At 36.7% G+C, this 21,973-nt stretch overlaps 1 protein-coding gene across 1 annotated transcript in view; it reads left to right on the top strand.

The window, feature by feature from the left end:
• The window catches only part of LOC120777254, a 145,063-nt gene that overhangs the window by 50,347 nt on the left and 72,743 nt on the right, over positions 1-21,973 (top strand). The gene's annotated exons all lie outside the window — the stretch shown is intronic.

Raw genomic sequence — 21,973 nt, 5'->3', positions numbered from 1 at the left:
CTTGTGAACCATAATGACAACCATCACTTAGATTTGTTTAATGAATCTTTGAAATATTGAACGTAAAATCAGGGAAAATGTATACTTCAGTGAATTTTACCGGCACAGCAATGTGCACGGAGCTCCAAGACATAATCTCAACCTCAAATTGATGGTTCGGAGAAGAAACGAATCGAGTTTGAGAATAGCAACGAATTATATGGCGGAGCTCCAAGACATAATCTCAACCTCAAATTGATGGTTCGTAGAAGAAACGAATTGAGTTTGAGAATAACAAAGAATTATATGGTGGCAGAGGAGAACTAATACTGTCAAAATCGCCACACTGTCGAAACCAGGCCAAATATTTTTGATTTCAGGACTAAAAGTAACCAGCTAAAATTGAATTTTATATTAACTTTTTACAAAAAACTTCTGAAAAACTATTACAACTAATGAGTTACCTAGTTAAGTAAGATTTCTCATATTTGGAGCGAGTTAGTTGCTAACCTTAGAGTGACGATCAAAGTGGAGACAGATCGAGTCATTGCAACAGGAACTTCATACACTGAAGACTGGGTATTAAGGCCACTGTGCCATCGAAGTTAGCTTTTTTCTCTTAAATAGAAGTCTTTCATAATTGTTGTTGTGCAGTGTCTCGTTTGTCTGTGTAAGTGCATACGAGCCTTGCTCATCCCAATGCGCGCTGACTCCGGTGCGTCCAAACATAACTGCGGTTTTAATCAATGCCGCCCACTTACACGGTCAACCCGAATACTCCTCATCCTCGTGCTGAGTGTATTGAGGCTTGTTGGTTGCGTGGGCTGCTCTTATTTACATGCCTTCACCCAAACACACACACTCACACGTGAGCCCTCTCTTTTGCGCAACCTTTCACTTGTGTTTTTGCAACTTTTACATTTTTTCGCTTTTTTACTTTTATTGTTTGCGTTACAATAATATTTCTTTCCATTTCTCTTCCATTTTTATGCCTTTCATGTCTCATGCACATATGTGTGTGTGTGGGCCTTGCTAACAGTTAGCGTCGGTAAAACTTGTCAACCCGGCGCTGCGACTACTCCTGGCATTGTCCTCCATGTGCGTGTACGTGTGTGTCTGTGGGCTTTGGTTGTGTGAGTGCATTAGTAGGCGTAGCTTTTTTGTTGCGTGCGCATATTAAAATAGTTTATGTTTTTGTTTATGTTGTTTTTTGTTTTGGTATTTTTTTTTTGTGGCTGGTTGTCATCGCAGCTGCTCGCTTCGTTGGCTGCTCGTTATTCGGCTCGCAGTCCTTACAGCCCACATATGCTTCCTCGCAGATGGCTATGTTTGTGTTGCCTTTTGTTGTGCTTTTTGACATATCCGCAAATAATTTCACATCAGATATGCATGTGCTTATACAAGTAGTTTTGTTGGCGGCTTCTTTTTCGCTTTTTGCTCTTATATTATAAATTAAAAGCAGCCATTTGTGATTTTCGTCGATTTCATATGGCGAACCCGCAAGGCATGCATTGATTTGTGGCGATTTTCTTTTGGATCAAAGATTATAATAATGATTAATAGTTCTGCGTTTACCTTATGAATATCGCTGGTTTGGCAGAAAAATGTCGTAACTCAAAAATTATAAAAATTGATTTAAATTATGACAAAACCGCGCTGGAAAAACATTTATTTTTAATGGGATTGTTTTCAGAATGTGAAACCTCAAACAAATTGATTTTGATAATTTTGTGGTATTTGCGAGCTTTTAATAAATTTGAAACATTTCAATAAAAAATTGTTTGTACAATTCGCAATATATATCAAATGCGAGAGATCTGGAAATAATATTGGATAGTCGAAAAAGTAATTTCGTATTTCTAATCAAACTTCAACTTATTTTTTATATGAACCAAATATGTAACACTTTGGTCGACCACTTTTTGCCATTTTTTCCCTAGAGCTTTTATTCCTTCAGTGTAAAACTTTTCTGTTTTCTCGGCGAAAAACTGCGACAAGTAATTTCCAGAGGCTTCTTTCGCAGTCATCTTCACTCCATTAAGGGAGTTTTGCGTTGATCGAAACAAATGGTAGTCCGATGGTGCAAGGTCAGGGCTATATGGTGGATGCATCAAAACTTCCCAGCCAAGCTCTCCCAGTTTTTGTCGAATCATCAAAAATGTGTGTGGTCGCGCGTTGTCCTGATGGAAGACGAAATAAGTTCTGGCCGTTTTTTTCGATTGTTTGCTTCAATCTCATCAGTTGTTGACAGTAAATTGTAGAATCAATCGTTCGACCAGGCTGGAGCAGCTTGTAGTGGATGATTGCTTTCCAATCCCACCAAACACTCAGCATAACCTTTCGAGGCGTCAATACTGACTTTACGACCATTTGTTGAGCTTCACCACACATGGACCATGATCTTTTTCGCACATTATTGTCATATTTGATCCACTTTTCGTCTCCTGTTACCATTCGCTTCAGAAATGGTTCGATTTCATTTTGTTTCAGGATTAAAAGAATCGCAAATTTTAATTCGGTCCATTAATTTTTCACAGACTATTCATATCGTACCCAAACATCGAGGTTCTTTTTGTAGCTAGCCATTTTTAAATAATTCAAAACCATTTGATGACAAATGTTAAGTACCTTATCGATGTCATGGCTGCTAATGTGACGGTCCTGGTCAAACTTCTCGACCAGATCGAGTAGCATCTTTCACATCGAAGTTTCCAGAACGGAAGCGAGCGAACCATAGTTATGCAACTCGAACAGCATCGTCTCCGTAAACTTAACTTTACAATTTTCATTGGTGGCTTGCGTGGCATTCTTCCATTTCTTCATTATTTTCGCTGATTTTTGGAGTGCTGTAACTTTTTTTCAACTTTCCCGAATTATTTTATTGCTTCAAGGAAGCTGAAAATCTCACCTTTCCAACACTATTTTATGGTATGACATAATGTGATTGGTAGCACTGGAGATATACGACTGCAACGACATCTATTGACAAAATATGAAAAGCCTTTTTCGACTGCCCAATACGGATATATCGATTGCAATATGATCGAAGTAAACTATTATACAACAAGTGATTTGGTATTTAATTGCGTTCAATCTATCTTATCGTTCTAATATCAAACCGGTTATGGTTTCATGTCTCCCATGTGATGAGAAGTGATGTGGATAATTGTTAAAAAAAAATTTCGAAAACTCTCTCTGAAACGGTGGCCGTCTGAGTCGAACCTTGGTCGCTGTGGGCAACCACATTTCAAAATATTGTTATTTATTTCAATTGAAAGCCTTAAATTAGTAGTCGATGCAGGAAAAGCTACTTCTTTACCCTATAAAGCAGCAAAATATGAGCAGAGAGCAGAAATATTTTAAGAAACTTTTTGCTTGCCGTCAATATACAAATTTGTTTGCTAATAGTATTATGATTATGCCCGTAAATTTTAATCGGTCACTTTAAAATCGTTTTATTTCGTATTTATGTTAATCGAATAATTCGCAGATTGAGATAAATCGATTATTTGCAAAGCTCCGCAGATTATGGCAAATGCTTCTTTATTTACGGCAAATCGCAAATAAACGCATTTAAGATGATGGCATCCATTTGAAAATATTGTGCAAACATTTATGTATATTGTATTGAAGATTGTGTGCGTAACTAGAGTTATGCGTTTGCTATAAAATTGCCTGAAGCAGATATTTATGCAAATTGCTTATATATAAATATGTTCTATTTGACTTAATGATTATTTGGCGGATTGTTGCTCAAAAGTATGATCTCAGAGCTGGTCTCGTTGAGTGAAATTTGAACATTTTTGAAATAAAAAAGGTTGAGGTTAGGAATTGGAAAAGTTAAAAAAAAAATAATAAATTGAATTAAACAAAATAAAATAAAATAAAAATAAAAAAATCATATAAGATAAAATAATTACTAAAATAAATTAAAATTATAAAGAAATTAAAAGAAACTAACATAAAATAAAATAAAAAATAAAAAATAAAAATTAAAAAATAAAAAATATCATATCAGGCCAAATTAATTATTAAAATAAATTAAAATGATTAATTTAATATAAACGAAATAAAATAAAAGAAATAAAACAAAAAAATTACGAATATGATAAAAATTAACTAACACTAACTAAAAAAACAACATATATGATAAAATTAATTATTAATATTAATCTAATATAATATTAGATTAAATTAAAGCAGTAAAATAAAAAAATAAAATAAAATAAAAATAAAAAAATCATATAAGATAAATTTAATTACTAAAATAAATTAAAATTATATTAAATTAAAAGAAACTAAAATAAAATAAAATAAAAAAAATAAAATTAAAAATAAAAAATATCAAATAAGGCAAAATTAATTATTAAAATAAATTAAAATGATTAATTTAATATAAACGAAATAAAATAAAAGAAAATAAAATACAATTAAATTAAATTAAATAAAATGGGTTGTTAAAAATATTGAATCAGAATAAAATGTATTTTAATACTGTTAAATAAAATAAAATTAAAAACTTATTAAAATAAAACAAGGTAAACCAAAATTAAAATAATTTTTCACAGATCATGTATAAATAATTTAAAATTCAAACTCATTTTTACCCAAAAAAATCTCATTCAGGTCACTGACTTATTAAATTGTATTCATATTTAATTATGTGGCTTAACTGCCATGCAAAATTCATGCTACACATTACGCGAACTCCCGTTCAACTACATCGTTTATGCATTTTTGTGTTTGAAGTTATTCAAAAGCATTTTATATTAACTTTGACAAAGCCAAACATTTGTTAGACGCACACACACACAGAATTGCCACATAACGCATACGCCCAGCGGTCCCGCTGACACCGTGTCGCCATCACAAAGTTGTTGATGATTTGCTACACCTTTTCACCGTTTGTTTGACTTTTAATGTTAATTTCCATGCAACCTTTGTTGTTGTTAATTCATAAATGAATGAATGCCACTAAAATCATGCAAAATTACGCCACACACACACACAGTACGCATTCATGTCACGATTATGTAAATGAGTAGTTAAGCATATGAAATTACATACACACATGTATGCAGGTACAACTGTATGTGTGCCAGCTTTTCGCTTGTATTAAAACTTCATGAAAATTAATGAACTTTTATGTCACATTAACTGTCGGCATCCTGGAAATACACTAAGCGTGTGAGTGTGTGGGTATGAGTGTAGATTTGATATGCGAATTTGTTGTACTCATTCTGTTTGTAGTTATGTGGCACGGTGCCTCATATTTGAAGAGAAATTTCATGAAAATATGATTTGTTGTATTTGTTGTTGTTGTATGGGATGTGCTTGTTATACCCTGAATATTGTATATTTAGTGTATCTCGAAGTTTGTAACGCCCATAAGGAAGCGATGTATACCCTATAAATTATATAAAGTATATACATACTGAATTATCATCGTGACGATCAGACTCGATTTATCCAAGATCGTATGTATATACGCGAATAAGATCCTCAGTTTCTGAGATATTCGTCTAAAATTTTGCACATATTTCTTTCTCCTAATGTGGCTACTCATTTGCCGGAATAATCAATATCGGACCATTATAGCATATAAACTGAACGATCGGAATCAACTGCTTGTAAGAAAACATTTTTTATTTGACGAGCTATCTTCACGAAATTTGGCACGAATTATTGCACGAGCCAGCGTTGCAATCTACAAACAAATCGTTCAGATCGAATCACTATAGCACATAGCTGCCATACCAACTGGCCGGTCCAAATAAAGTTTTTGTACGAAATTTTTTTTTCTTTGAAGGCATATTTTCACGTAATTTCGGCGCAAATCATTATTCAAGATTTCGCCACAAATTCCGAACACATTGTTCCGATCGGACCACTATAGCATATAGCTGCCATACAAACTGATCATTCAAAATCGACCTTAAAAACATTTTATAAACTTATATGCCATAAGAATTGCACTTGTGAGGGCTATTAAAGCTTCGGTGCAGCCGAAGTTCCCGCTTTTTGATTTTGTTGTTGTCGCCCAGTTGCCAGCGCACCAAGCGGCCGCCTGTTAGCACAGCTGAATCCTATAATTAATTTGACTGCTTGTGCGCCCAACGCCGTCCAGCCGCACAACGCCTCAATCGACTTCGTGAATACCGTTACAAGGCTTTATGCGAGCCTTCGCATTTATTTGAGTGCCGTTTCGTTAACTTTGCGAAAGTCAACATTGGCAAAAAAATGCCGAGTGGGCCATATGACTCGGCCAGATGTTACACTTATGTACATACATACATACATACACATATGTGCATAAGTGACTACAAGCGTATTTGCATGGTCATGTGTGAGAAGTGCTGCTGAAGTATGCAGAAGCAGAAGCGCGTTCTTATTACATTTAATGCCTGCAGTTAATTTTCGTCAGGTGAGTTGGCATTTCTGGTGTTCGGCGGCAGCGAGTCGGTGCCTGCCACTTATGGTGGCACCGTTGGCTGCGCTTGCGTTGCGTCTCCTCGACTGGTTAACAAACGATGCGTTGATGATGATGGGAATTATTTATTTAACATAAGTGAGCTTCGTGATGTATGAGTGAAATATTTCATGCGTAAAATTAAATTAATATTATTTATGTAAGGTTTTGCGCTAACGTCTTCATACTTCGCCGCTTAACGTGTGCGTCAGTGTGTGTATGGGTGCCGGTAGTTGGTAACTGGCACTGAGTAACAGCGCCAATATGTGTGTAATTACACTTTCATGCATATATAAGTGAATTAATATATTAAGGTTCATATATAATTACGCTTAAGCCCTTCATAAATACATTTAATATTCCGACATATGTACATACACAAGCGAAATGAATGCGTGGCATTACGCGTTAATCGCGCTGACTTTGACTTGCGCTGAATCAAGCATCAATATGACTAAAACACCAACACACAGCAACTGTTTCAGCAAGACACAGCAACACTTGTAAGTGTGCGCCTGCCACCGCTAACACCATCACCACCGCCTGTCATGGCACCTCAACGCCGCTGCTGCGCCCTTTTATTAAAATACTGATTCAAATTAAGGCTCTGTGAAGTGTAAAGTGCCCGCCAGCCATCAGCGAAATAGGCGCTACAACGGGGATTCACTGTATGATTTATACGCGCCACCGAACCGCCGAGCTAAGTGAGCGCGCTTAAATTGGCGGTCTTTTCATAGCGGTGGCGCTGTCAGACCCCGCCCACTGCCCGCTTTAAGTGCGGCTGATTAAGGCGCACAACTTGCTGACTTGTTGGAAAAATTTTACAGAACTTATTTTCAGCTCGATTTAAACAATACGGTACATAAACTTTCATTATCTACAACAACAACAGCTATAACAACAAAAACGGTAAGGGAAATAACTAGCATTAACATTCGCGCTATAAAGCACAACATAGCCACATACAAATATACACATGTATACATGCATACATCTATAGATTTATACACACACATATGTCCAACCGCACGCTCTGTAAGCGTTCTATGCGCGGAAGCGTGGAAAATGTGCGTATACGTTTGTCTTCACACTTTCAACTGCCTTCCAGTTACTGTAGTACATATATATTATGTATGTATATGTGTTGTTGCTTGCTGCTTGGTCGGTGGCAATCAAAACACCAATTCCCAATATTTGTAGACTCACTTAAATATTCTCCGACGAGATTGTTAGCGAAACTGAGCATGACATTGTTGTCTATCTTGCGGTAAACACACGAAAATTGATCTACGGTGTTTTCGGCTCAAGCAAATTATGGTGAAAATTAAAAAAAAAATGAAATTAAAATAATATTTTATTATAATATTTTAATATTGCTCTTAATTCTCCCGTAGAGACTACTTGCAAGTTAAGCCACCCTTTTGATAAGTGGTTAGAAGTACGTGTTGCATATTACTAGAAAAAAAACGGGGGCATACTTATTTCATTGACTGACAAGTACTGAAATGTAAAGGTACTATAGTCTAGTCTGGAGCATGATAACTTTTGAAGTGTCTTAAAAAATGCCATGAATATTTCTAATTTGATGAGATGATCAAATGGAGGAGCTCATAAAATTAGTTCGTGACCATTCCCATGATTTCAACCCTCCTAGCTAACTGAAACTTTGTCTACGCCAACAAAGAAGTAGAAGAAGCTAACTGAAACAATAAAAAAGAGTATAATGTAGAATATTGTGGCTATAACCTGATCTACGGAGAAGTAGGAAAACAAAAATTTTCACAAACTGGCTACTAAATGAAAAAACAAATATTTTTTTAAACTTTCTTTCATTAAAAAATTTTGGTAAATCGGTCGAATAGAACCTGAGAAAACGTGAGTTTTGAAAAAGACAGTTTCGAAAAAAGCGTTTTTAAAGTTTCCGTTCCAGGCGAAACAATTTAGAGTCCAATTCACAAAAATATCTCCGATATCTCCGAAAACAATAGAACTTTGAATGCACTTACGAGAACTGGAAATGTAGTTTCCGGTCTGACTTCCATAAGACATCAATATTACACTTAACTTTTGCTAGCCTATAGGTACTATATTTTATTTTTTGAATTCACTTTCGATTTAAATATCGACTTAATTTTGACTATACACCAAGCTTTTGTTTCGCACTGCATGATATACTTACATATGCTTAGTAGGAAGTTTTTATACCATATGATCAAATTTGACCCGGACTGACAAAAAACACATTTAATAAAAAAAGATTTGCTATTGCCTTCAAAAAAGGTTCTTGAGCCAATACAAAACATATTGAGTCGATTCGATATTGAGGTATTGATATCCTTTGTTATCTTTCTAATGCCAACATGACGATTTTCAAGCACTGTTTCTCCAACTTTTTCGAATTTACCGGGTTACATCTCCGAAAAAACAGCCTTTGCCCGATAAAATTCAGGTCAGTTTCGGTAACGTAGAACCAGCTGTTGAAGTTATTGTCAATAAGAGTGGTGGTCTGACGACTTTCATAGGAAAAAGAATCGATAACTTCTCGACCTTCCCTGAATGCTATGCACCAGTCTTATGATCGTGATAAATTAGACTCTTAAAACCATTTCTGCTATATTTTCAATGTTTCAGAAGTCGTGGTTTTGATCAAATCTCAAAAAAATTTGAAACAAACTCTTTGCTCAATTCCTTTTCATGCTAAAAACATAAGAAAAACTTTTGCCTGTCCAGGTCAATTCAAAGTTTATGAGGTTATATGGACCCAGTGCCTTCTTAAACTGTCGCTGTAGTGAAAATCAACGGCAGAGAACTAAGCGTATATTCTATTGGAAAAGTCTGGTTCAATTATTTGGGAACTATGTGTTTTCTCTCTCTCGGTCTCTAATCCTAGAGATAATAGAAATAGAAATAGTCACCTAATGAATCTCAACACAGCCGATAACTAACGTTTGTGCTCTCTGGAAAGTTGAGCAGCACTTGGTTTCTGTTGGTGTTTTAAGTTATTGAAGCAAAGAGATGACAGACTTATGATTTTAGACTATGTCAGGCGTTTATAAAAGCATTTAAGAAGAAGAAAAATGTCTGTATATACAAATTTAGTTTCCAACGACTCTGCCTTAGTGATGCAATTGCTGAGCTTTATAGCGCATAAAAAAAGGCTTTTAAGAAGAGTTAGAAACTAGAAACCAAAAAAAATTTTCGAGACATATTTGTATATTATGTACATAATGAATTATATTATGATAAAATATAGGTTAGAGCTCATCACACCACAACAAAATATTTAGTATTAAACTCACTCAAAACACTGTGCCGCAAGACCCACTCTCTCAACCAAAGCCACACACACTTCATAGCGGTAAACGCGTATAAGTATGCCTCTTCTTTGTGTTTGTAAATCCGTTGCACACTTGCCTTCGCACATTCTCGATGAAAATAAAAGGAAAGAAAATAAAAATGCGCGGTAATTGTCAGAAGGACGCTCTCAACGATACAAAATCTCCCACCGGAATTGCCAGGAATAATAATAACGTAGAGACAAGGCAGGCAAAACTGCTGTGCTTAATAATAATAGAGGCTTTATTCAAATTTATATACGAGCTTTATGCATAAAAAACCAAAAAGCGATTGTGGCAATATACGGATACTCCAGCCACTAATACATACACACCCATATATGTAGAGATATACAATTGAGCCGCACTTTCAGTGGAAATATGTGTAATTGTTTGGCTCTTGGAATAAAAGTTAAGCACTTGCACAAAGGCATGTTTGCAGTTAAACAATTCTTTCAATTCAATTCAAACTTTTGAGCTAAAATAGTTAAGCAGAAATTAGATGAGCGAAAATGGAAGCACAAAAAAGTTTGCTAAAACAATTTGGGGAGCCACAAGTGCACACAAAAGTACTTAACAATAATATTTTTGAAATATTTTATACTCACTTTATCCATTTTCGTTTGTTCTCTACTTTCTCATTTTTACTTTTTTGCTATTATGCGGGTAATTAATGTGCACTGCCCACTTCCGGACCGATGGTGCCAAGCCCCTCCTTTACAAATGAAATTAGTGAATTCGTTCGTTAATTCACTTCTGCGGCACTGCTTATTGTTGCAAGTATGCCAATTGATTCACAGCAAATACAAACTGACTCAGTCGCGTTTAAATTTTAATACAGAAGAAATGGAAATTATGTGGGAAAGGAGGCAAAGGAGCCAGTACAACAGATATAAAATAAAAAAAAACAAATTTAACTTTTAATAATAATAGATAGATGCTAATAATTACTGGCTAAAATAGAAAAACTGAAAGTCATATTGGAAAGTTTTAGTTATATTATAGAAATGAGATAATTACTTTGTAAGTGTTTTGAAAGGCACATTGTTGGCGCTATTCTTATAAAAGTTTAGGCCTGTCAATATCAATTGGAACATATGATCCTGAAAGTAGCAGGCAGCAAACTCTTTTAAAGAAGAGAACATTTTTTGCCAATAATGTGCTTTTATGTTAAAAAAACCTTAACTTCGCCAGCACCAAAGCTACAATAGCCTTCTTAAGTGTATTTTTTATAAAAGTATACACAAAGATCTTTATTCTGATTTGCATCGGTCATTTGTTCGGCAGTTACAGGCTAAAGTTGTCCGATCTGAACATTTTTTAAGGGGTTACGTGGGTTTTCTCGGGTATATGCCATATAAAATATGAAATATTTTATTAGAACTATAGGCACTATTAACAAAGAAATTCTGAAATTATTGAAAAACAAGAAAAAACGTTAACTTCGACTGCACCGAAGCTAATATACCCTTCACAGGTGCATTTATTTTAGTAACTATGTGTTCAGTTTGTATGGAAGCTATATGCTATAATAATCCGATCTGAAGAATTTTTTTGGAGATTACATTGTTGCCTTAGAAAATAATCTATACCAAATTTGGTGAAGATACATTGTCAAATGTAAAAGTTTTCCATACAAGAACTTGATTCCGATCGTTCAGTTTATTTGGCAGCTATATGTTTTAGTGGTCCGATATCGGCCGTTCCGACAAATGAGTAGCTTCTTGAAGAGAAAATGACGTTTGCAAAATTTCAAAAGAATATCTTAAAAACTGAGGGACTAGTTCGTATATATACAGACGGACAGACGGACGGACATGGTTAAATCGACTCTGCTCAACATACTGATCATTTATATATATACTTTATAGGGTTCCCGACGCTTCTTTCTGGGTGTTACAAACATCGTGACAAACTTAATATACCCTGTTCAGGGTATAAAAAATATTTTAAGTTCTTGGGATAGAAGATGCGCCCGCGTTAGCAGGATAACTCTTTAAATGCTCATATAAACTGAAAAGATACGCGTTTTAGTTAAAACGTTTTAACTTAGAACTTGAGTGAAGAAAAAAACTGAGAATTGATCTTTGGCAGACATTGATCCCTGGTAGACATTTTTACAAAAAAATGAGAATTTTGCAACTGTTTTTTTGTATCTCAAAGACTTTTGTAAAATATCATGAAGGTTTTCGAGAATTTCTCGAGAAATCTTGCCAACTGACTTCAAAAACATAGTTTCGAGAAAAGTGCGTTTAAAAACGCCGCACTTAGCCTAGCTAGCCTCAAGTGCACAAGTTCTCAAGGCGGTATCTCCGAAACTATTACTCGGAATAACTTTAAAATTTACAACAATATTCCAGAGGTGTTGTAAGACAATAAAAAAATCGATTTTTTGAAACCTGTAAGCTCATGTAACCCTTAAATATACCTCGGAAAATGAAAAAAATTTCGTACAATACACTCGTGTAGTTTGTATGACAGCAATAAAGTAATTATTTACCTAATATATACAGCTTTATTTATCTATATTGCAATGAAAAATATTACCTTTACTCTCTGTCTTGGTATGGTGAATTCAGATATAAGTGATGGATGTAATATATTATCTTGCTTTTTTCGATGTGTTGAGACTAACACAATTTTTCCATTACCCACTTTATGAAATTTTTGGATTTTTTGCTTTTACTTTTCGTGATCATTATCAGCAATATTTATTTTTTTTTTGCTAATGATTCTTCTTTATGCAATACTTATCTATTTTTAAAGCTCTTTGGAAGTATGAAGTGTTTAAAAATTTGTTATAAAATCATTATATTGCGGAATCGAGATGCTTATCACTAATAATTTGCATAAATTTGCGCATCCGCCATTTTGTTGGAGTTTTTTCAGCAATTATGTATATCCAAACTGTCAGAGGCCAGCCGGAGCTATTGGCAAATCATATGCACGAGTAAATATACGCCTAGGTGTGTGGACACACATACATATCTACGTGTGTATATCAAATAGCAACAAACACCAACATGCTTACTCACAGGTATGTAGACAACATATGACTACTACGGATACACGGTTGGCTAGTCATAAATATGCCAAATTATGGCGCAATTTATTCCGCTCGTCCCATGGCCCCTTAAGTAATTCCGATTAAAGTGCAAATTTTGCGCCAATTATCACAAATTTGTGTATCGCCATGCCAATGATTTGTTTGTATCGGTTTATGGGTGCGTTCGTCAATAATTTGCCCAACTAGCCGAGCGTCTAATTGACCGTCAGCCTTAATATTGAATCTGTAATCATCGATTATTGGGTCAACTCCAACGGTTTAGCCGGCAGCATAGCAAACAAACACATATGAACACACACACGCATACATAAATGTATGTTACATTGGACGGCCTGCTTGTCTGCTGTACCGGGCGAGTCCAGGTGAGTTTACTAATCACAAATACATACACACTTACACACAATTAATTTGCTGTGCGCGCCACTCCTCTAAATTGATCTAGTACACACATACATGCGCACATATTGCCTCGATGATGTGGCCTCATTCTGACCGATTCGCTAAAATAGTCCCGCAGGAGCAGTTCGTTGCAGCAACTCAACGAGCAACGCTGCCAATTTAATTTAATAAATTGAAGGTTGGTCTCTTGTCGTGCCGTGTGTACATGTACACAATCAGCCGGCTTGATAGTCAAATGTTCCAGTTGTTACCTGCTGCCCGCAGTCGCCTGCCATGCCGACGGCTCGCACATTCTGTTTGGCAAGCGTTCGTGTTTACTCGGCGTATTAATTGTTTCTATAGAAACTGTTTACCGTTCAATATTCCACAAGTTTGCTCTCAAAGTGGCCATATTTTGGCCAATAAGCAAATGCTTTTGTGCACTCACACACACATACTCACATACTTACGTATTATTGAGCAAGCATTCGGCTATTTGTTTGCTATTATGTTTGTACGTAATTAATTGATGGAAGTCCTTCCTGCATATTTGTCCCGGCCGTACGCCACCAATTACTTACAGCGCTCCAGCGTATGTGCTCTTAGGAACTAATGGGTGTATGTATGTAAGCATGCTCAAAGCGAAGAAATTGTGCAACTTCGTAATTATTTGCATTTCGGGAAAATTCTGATACATTTCCTTATTTATTGCAAATATATTTACTATTTATAATATTATTGTTTAATGAATTGATTACTTTCTAAAACTTATAAGCGTTCTTTTCTAAGCGAGTTGCAAAAGAGCTCTTAAGGAATGAACATATCTACTTCGGTGCAACAACTAAAGCTCGACTAGTTTTCTAAATGATTTCAGTGGGGTTTGTTTTAAAATAAGCGACTCTGGTAGGAAAATTCTTTATTAACTTCGGCTACATCAAAGCTATAATACCCATGACAGGCCCGTTCCAACAATAGTTGGGTCTAAGTAGCCCTAAAGGACATGTTTTTATTCCACCAAGAACTGCCAACTCGGAACCATTCCACGAAATTATGTCATAAATGTTTCCTGCCGCTACAACAACAATAACCCATCAGTATTTCATCTTTTATAGCTAAATGAATGTCCAAAAAAGATTTTTATCTTGATTTAGAACAACTAATTTGAATGACAGTTATGTATATCTGTGTAGTGGTCTGGTCTGAACAATTTGTTCGGAGATTGTAGCGTTATCTTGGACAATAATCTATGCCAAATCTGGTGAAGATAGGTTAACAAATAACCTGGGTGAACACCATGGTTGCGGTATGATGTGAGTCGAGTTTTTGACAAAAAAATCGGCAAGAACCAATGCAGTATGATCGTGTATTATAGTGATGAAGGAACCTATAGAGACTTGACCGGTTTGGTGATACTCCAATGCTAACAGCGAGGTCTCTAATTGTCAATCGACGATTTTCAAGCGCCAAGTCTATGATTTGTTTGGCCGTGGCCCTCATTGATAGAGGTTAGTGGTCGTCCAGAGCGCGGTTCGTATTTAACGGGTTCTCGATCCTCTTTGAACTCGTTTGTGCCACTTATAAACGATTTTTTATGCCATAGTTTGATCGCCAAGGCATTACACAGCATTTTCAAAATTTCTTTGTCCCCAAAATCAACCGTTATAAACATGAAAAATGCATTTTTGGTTGTTTACAAAAACACTTCTAATATTTTGACCCAAAGACGCTTAGCGTACGTTGTAGACCGTACTACCAACCTTAAAAAAAATATGCCTATCTTCCTGATGCCCGGGAATTTCGCCAAAGATTTTGATAACAATGGTAGTATATTTCTTTACGAATTACGAATTGCTTGACCACGATTATGGCGAAAAAGTTTGGAGGCTTTTGATTTCAGGTTAGTTACGCTTTCTGGAGATTTTTTTCGGAATCATTCAAAATGGTTAAAAGGTTCGATTGTCTTTTTATCTATGTTGTGTATGTTCTTTTATCTTTAAAGGCGATTCACAATACAACTTTCTCTTCAAAAAGTCCAAGTCAGGTACTAAGGATCATCTTCTTCCTCTTTATTACGCAATTATAGCCCAGTTTGCCAATTGGTGATTATAAGGGAAGCCAAGTCCTTCTCCACAAGGAGTGGAAGTCTTTCTCTGCTTCCCCCGGCGGTCCAGCGTAAATACTCTCAGAGCTGGAGTGTTTTTATCCATTCGGCCGACATGACCTAGCCAGCGTAGTCGCTCAACATATGTTGTCATCGTCCATGCCTCTCATATAGCACGACGGAAATTATGGATGTTTTATAGAGTTTGGTCTTGATTCGTCGAGAGAGAACTTTACTTTTCAATTGCCTGCTCAGTCCGAAGTAGCATCTGTTGGCAAAGCTGACATTGTTGTTGATGTTAATTCTGGATCCAAGATAGACGAAATTATCTAAGACTTCGAAGTTATGACTGCCAACAGTACCATGTTTGATGACAGAAGATATTTCGTCTTGCCCTCGTTCACTACCAGACCCCAGCGTCAGCCGTATTAGTTTTGCGGGGATACCAAATTCAGACATCGCGGCATAAATGCAGCTTCTTTTCGTGCTGTCAAAAGCAGCTTTGAAATCGACGAAGAAGGGTTGTGTGTCGATTCTCTTTTCACGTGTCTTTTCCAAGACTTGCCGCATGATAAATATCTGGCCGGTTGTTGATTTTCCAGGCCTAAAGACACACTGGTATGGCTTTATACTTTCACACAATACGCTCGATAGAACCTCATATGCGATTTTGATGAGGCTTATTCCATGGCCCAGCTCGTGCGGCCTCCCCTTTTGTGGACTCCAATTGTTGGGCATGCTTTCGTCCGATCATATTTTACAAAGAAGCTGTTGCATTCTCCTTATCAGTTCTTCGTCGGCATATTTGAATAGATCGGTAGGAAATTAATCGGCTTCTGCCGCTTTGTTGTTCTTCAGACGGGTAATTGTTAATCGTATCATCCCTATCAAAATATATAGTATTAGGAATTTAAAATATATTATGCGGATGGTTCCATTCCTGGTACCAAGCCACTGAAAGAGCAGCATTTTTAACGAAATTTTTCGATGGTTTGATTTCGTCAGCTAAAACAGGTTCTTAGGCCCAGCGGTTCATGAAAAAATCAAATATTTACTATAGTCATTTGGGAGATTTAATATAAGACCTTCAACTTCATAAGACTCTGATAACAAATTACTGCCGCGACGCTAACTTCTAAAAGGGTATTATACTGATGAAAGTGTGAGCGGACACCACTAAATTCTGTCTAAATCACCACATTCATGCTTACCAAAGATTTTTCGTTATTTTTCGCTCACCCTTACTCCCACATGTGTTGTTGGGGACAAACCAATATATTTCAATTGGTGTTGAATGTTGCTCTTACGATTACTCTTTTTTCGAGCCTTCTCCAAATCTATTTTTCTAGGCACTATTTGCATTGCATAACAGCAAAAGTAGAAATTAAAAAGGAACCGGCGCCGATAAAGCCTTAATGGCCATCTGGAAGCGCTGTGGCAAAAATGCAAACCGTCGAGTGAACCAAACCGTTATCGGGGCTACCACCATCTTTACTCTCTCTCTCCCTCTGCTCGTCCTCAGTACTGCCAACTGCTTTGTGGCGCAACGCAATATTTTGAAATAATTAACGGTCGGCTGAGCAGTCACTTTGCTTCATTTCGAGTAGCTTAGAGGAATCTAGCGAGAAGAAAAGCCAAGCAAACTAAAGCGATGCAATCGTACCCAGATTGGTGGGAGCCTGCTACTCCCATAAGTTTGCTTTGTCACTCGTTGCGTCCACACTTGTTCGGCTCATTCTTTTTGCTTCACTTTCTGCCTCAACGCTTTTTTAGGCTTTCGCTGCAGCCAAGAATGTAGGAGTATTGTTTGAGTGTCAGGCTGTCTTGGTCTCTTTGTGTTGGCTTTTCCTCCATTGTGGCCAATTTATTGCATTCAAATTTATTATGCCCGCTTTGTGATTTGCCATTTAAATGCGATTTGTTATTGTACTATTGTTGTTGTTTAAGCTTATGCTCATGTTGTTGGGTTGTGTTGCGTTTGTAAGCTCAATGTTTATTTGGTTGGGATTAAGAAGATTTATGACCATATGGGCAACGGTACTAACTCGTGTACGCCGGCGACCAGTTCCGGTATCGGCAATCGACTTGCCGCGTTTCCTCAGCGGAGTGCTTCAAAATGACTGGCGTGTTTAATATTCAGCTGTAGTAAGCGCAAGTAATAGTCGATCCGATCCGATCCGACATTCATTGGCGATGCTGGCGGCAGCGTTTGGGCCGAAAAGGCGCTTAATTGAATGATTAATAAGCGGGTAACAGTTGGCACAATATTTTTACCAGATAAAATCGCTAACTGTTAAGCGATTCGTGCCGTTGCTGGATCTATGCAACACATACACACGTATATACATATATCCAAACAATATATTTGTGTATACGCATATGTTTTGTATTTTTACCTACCTGTTTTATGTTGCTGTTGTTGTTGTGAGAGCATAACTATACCCAAATGGCCATAAAATCGCGCTACAATGGCTTTTAATAAACCCATAAATCTGCTCATAAATTGGAAATCGATTTTTCTTTCCATATTTTCCAGCGCAAGTGTATTTTTCTTAATCTAGCCTCCGCCGCCGCTACCGTTAGAGAGCGAGTTGAGTGGCTGCTACTGTCATTTCGCTGTTTCCCATCCATTTAGTCCATAGTCATTGTCATTCGTGCGCTCGGAAAAAGTCATCAACGACATTGAACGAGATGCAAAGTGTTTACTATTTGGTTAAGAATAGCGGTGAATTGAAAATTGGCAAAAAAGGGCTGAGAGAAAATTGCTGGCAAAAGGGCAAAATGAGCAACCCAAACGCAGAAGCGATCAAGTGTGTAATGCCTGTCATTGACTTTACGGCCCGCAATCGTCTTAGCAGCAGCTTTGGGTTTACAATGACAATATTTTCACGAAACCGCACTTTCGCGGCATCCCTTTTTCTATTAATGTGAATTGCGAAAGGTTCCTCGAAAATGTACTTTGGTGTATACCCTACGTATTATATATACAAATATTTGAATACGTGAGTGCGTGTTTAGGTTTGAAAACTGGGACAAGTGAACCACAAATACATTTTTGGAGTACTAAGAATTTTTTTCGGGTGTAAGCTAGTGTAATGGGGTAGATTCATGCTTCTATCAAAGCAAGGTTACAGTCGTAGGTGCTATACCCAAAACCCACTCTAGTGTCCTCGCCTTGCATCATGAGGACGTGAGCAACCATCGTACAAGATGTGGTAGCCTAGCCGTGTGGAGCTTGTGGTCATGGCTAAAAGAGAGGAAGCTTGAGCGAAACTACTCCGACGTATTCGATTTAAGGGTTCGTTGAATTCTAATTGCAGCTTCTGTTTAGCAGAGGTGCGGCTGCGAGCGGGCGTCAGTCTTGAAATAAGCGAGTCGATATATAAATTTGTATGAAACTTTATATTACTCCCTTAGCGAGGTTGTGCGCTGGGTTTTTGGCCCGCCACGTATAAACACTCCCAATGAAAAAGAAACAATAGCCTCGGATGAGAGACCCCACTTTGGATGAAGACCACAGTAAACGTAATAAGACTGTGATTTAAGGATATTCACCTGGAATGTCCGATCTGGAGTCCTGGCATTGACTCCTCATCCGAGCAAAATTTTTCAATATAACACTGATTTGCATCCACTCTTCGACAAAAGAGAAGGACGATATGATTAAAAAAATTTGTTGAGGCTGATCAATTTCGCAGGGGCTTGAAATATTGTTGACTGAAATATCAGATTCCAGCACAGCAAAATTTATGAAGCTACTTGGGTGTCTCCGAATCGAAAAGTTCTTAACCAAATCGATCATGTTGTGATAGATGGACGATACGTCTCCAGTTCCCCTAACGTGCGTACGCTCCGAAGACCTAATATCGACACGGGCCACAATCTTGTTGTAGCGAAGGTACGCGCCGTTAACGAACACAAGGAAGCAACTATCACAACCTACAACGAAACGATTTTATACTCGACTTGAGCTCCTGCTCTCTGAAAGAACTCATTAGTAACTCGGTATAAAGAAACTGTGGAACGGTATTTCAAGCTCCTTACGTACACCGCAACATTACAACCATTAGTTTTCGTAAAAAATGCAGTGGAGAAAAAGTGGACAGCCCTGCTCACAATGCGATGGACTGCAATAAGAGCGCGTGGAAAAGATACGGAGATTTGAAGAGGTAATCGAGACGCATATGCAAACAAAAAAAGAAAAAGGGCGAGATGCGTCACCATGAGAAGCTCGAAAATTTCGTATATCTTGGAACCAGTACTAACACCAACAGCAATGTCAGCCTCGGAATCCAACGACGAAGAAAAACTAAACTCTATAAGTCAATTATTATTCCCGTCCTGTTATATGATGCAAAGGCATAGATGACAACATCTGATGACTCGACCTTACCAGTTTTCGGGAGATAGCTTCGGTGGAAGATTTATGGTCCTTTGCGCATAGGCCATGGCGAATGCCGCATTCGATGGAACGATGAGCTGTGTAAGATATACCTCGACTTCTGGGACTCCATAATCTGAGTGTAGTGTGTGAAATACTGAAATCCACCGTCAACAAACTGATTGTATATTATCACAATCTACTATTGGCCAGATTTTTACCATGCGACAAATCTTGAAAAATACCCGTGAATGTAAAATCGACACACACCACCTCTTCGTCGATTTTAAAGCCGCATTCGTCAGCAGGAAAAGGAACTGCTATGCCGCTATGTCTGAACTTGGTACATCCGCAAAGCTAATGCGGCTGTGTAAGGTGACGTTGAGAAGCACCAACAGCTGAATCAGGATCGGGGAGGACCTCTCCGAGCCGTTCCGTAAACGAGGTTTCAGACATGAAGTCTCCCTATCATTATAACTACGATAAGTTCCACTGTTTTCACTTATCATTATGGCTTCCGATCACATTCAAATATAAAATCATCTTAAAATATTAGAAACCAACGTTTTCATCGTAAGCATATACGAATATATAAGAAACTTAGTAAATATTTCAGAATTTATCAGTCGCTTGGCAAAATTGTTTAAATTTTTTATGTGACAAATTCGCATACCAAAACTGCCTCAGTTTGTACGCAATCTTCATACCATACTGCACACAACTGTTCATACATATTAAGTATGTATAATTTCTCTTTATGTGCATCGTATTAGCTTTTATAGACGCTTAAAGTAAATTTCGATAAGCTTAAACCAATACAGCTTTCGCTTTTTATAGAAATGATAATATTTTTATATGGCACACATATACCTACTCATACATGGATCATCATAGAAGAGGAATACATGTGTGATATAAGCTCATACCCAGTAGGAATTGTAAAGCGTTCATCATTATTGGGAAAATGACGAGCAGTGACAGCTCTTTTTTTTCAAATTTTTTATTTTTTCTGATTAAAGCGTTTCAGAAAACTTAAATATTTAAAAAAAAAAGTCTAAAATTGTATAAATACTATCAATAAAGACAAGGCCTTTTGTTGCGAATAAATAAATATTAAAGTAATTTTCTTCGGCAATAAAGAATAAGAAGAAGTCTCTTTAACAAGACAATAAACGTTTCCATTGATATTGATACCTCAACTGTAGTAAAAGTCAAGCCCCAGCTGTTTTGATTAGCCATTGTTTTGAGGCTTTTAAGTTTCAACTACCAGCGGCATCTTAAAGACTGTTTCAAACAGGAAACTTAACAAGGTGCATTATCACTAGTATCAAGTGCGCTTAGATATACAAAGTTACTTTTGCCTTCACATTGCCACTGGGCATATGCGCCTTTCCTATGTATACATACATATGTTTCTATGTGCTTTAAATTTTTAGTGCAAATATTTTTAAAAATGCTCTGGCGCTTACCAGCTGAGCATTATATAAGTAATGTATTCCACACTCTCTGGCATTACTTGGCATCAGCAACAAATCACATGTGTGCGAAATGTCATGTCAACGCCTTGTCAGGGATTAACTTGTATACACGGAATCCATTACCACAGCGACTGCTTATACATCTATTATGCTTATGAATAATTAATTGACTAGATGGATAGGTTGTATATATAAATGTACTACTTACAAATCTATTGATGTAATTGAATATTTCCGTATGTGTTTATATTTCGAGCGTTTAAAGGGCAGCCATGTCGATATCTCAGTTCTTGGATCAATATGGACTACTCGTATTCTAGCTTAAAACGATATAAATGAATTGTGTGTTCGAATTCGAGTTGAGAAGTAGTATCTTAAGAAATTACTATTTTTATGGAGGTCGTTTTGTGAAGATTTTAGAAGGGTTTTAGTTTGAAATGTGGGCTCTAATGGAATTCAAAGCTCAATATTTACTCGATTTATTCATGTCTAGATGTACAGACTAATCAATTACTTCAACTCAGATGTTCCTTGGATCTTTTTTTTAATTTTTCCAGCAAAATGAAATTTACAGATATCTAAAATTACTATTTTCCGCTTCTTTAAAACTAAAAACAATTATTCGTTGACTAATTCTCTGGTGGGAATACATTTGCTTTTACGTTGAGCTGCCAGATTATCTATTTGATTTACTGTTTCATCCAAACTAATTTTTGTGTCTTTAGCACCTGTCATTAAAACTGCGCTCTACACATTTTTGGGCAAAAAGTTTCCCAAAAGAATGA

Source organism: Bactrocera tryoni, chromosome 1 (genome assembly GCF_016617805.1).
Source record: "Bactrocera tryoni isolate S06 chromosome 1, CSIRO_BtryS06_freeze2, whole genome shotgun sequence".
NCBI classification, from domain to species: Eukaryota; Metazoa; Arthropoda; class Insecta; order Diptera; family Tephritidae; genus Bactrocera; species Bactrocera tryoni.
The sequence above is the reverse complement of the archived record's forward strand: the minus strand, read 5'-3'. Positions and strand labels throughout refer to the sequence as shown.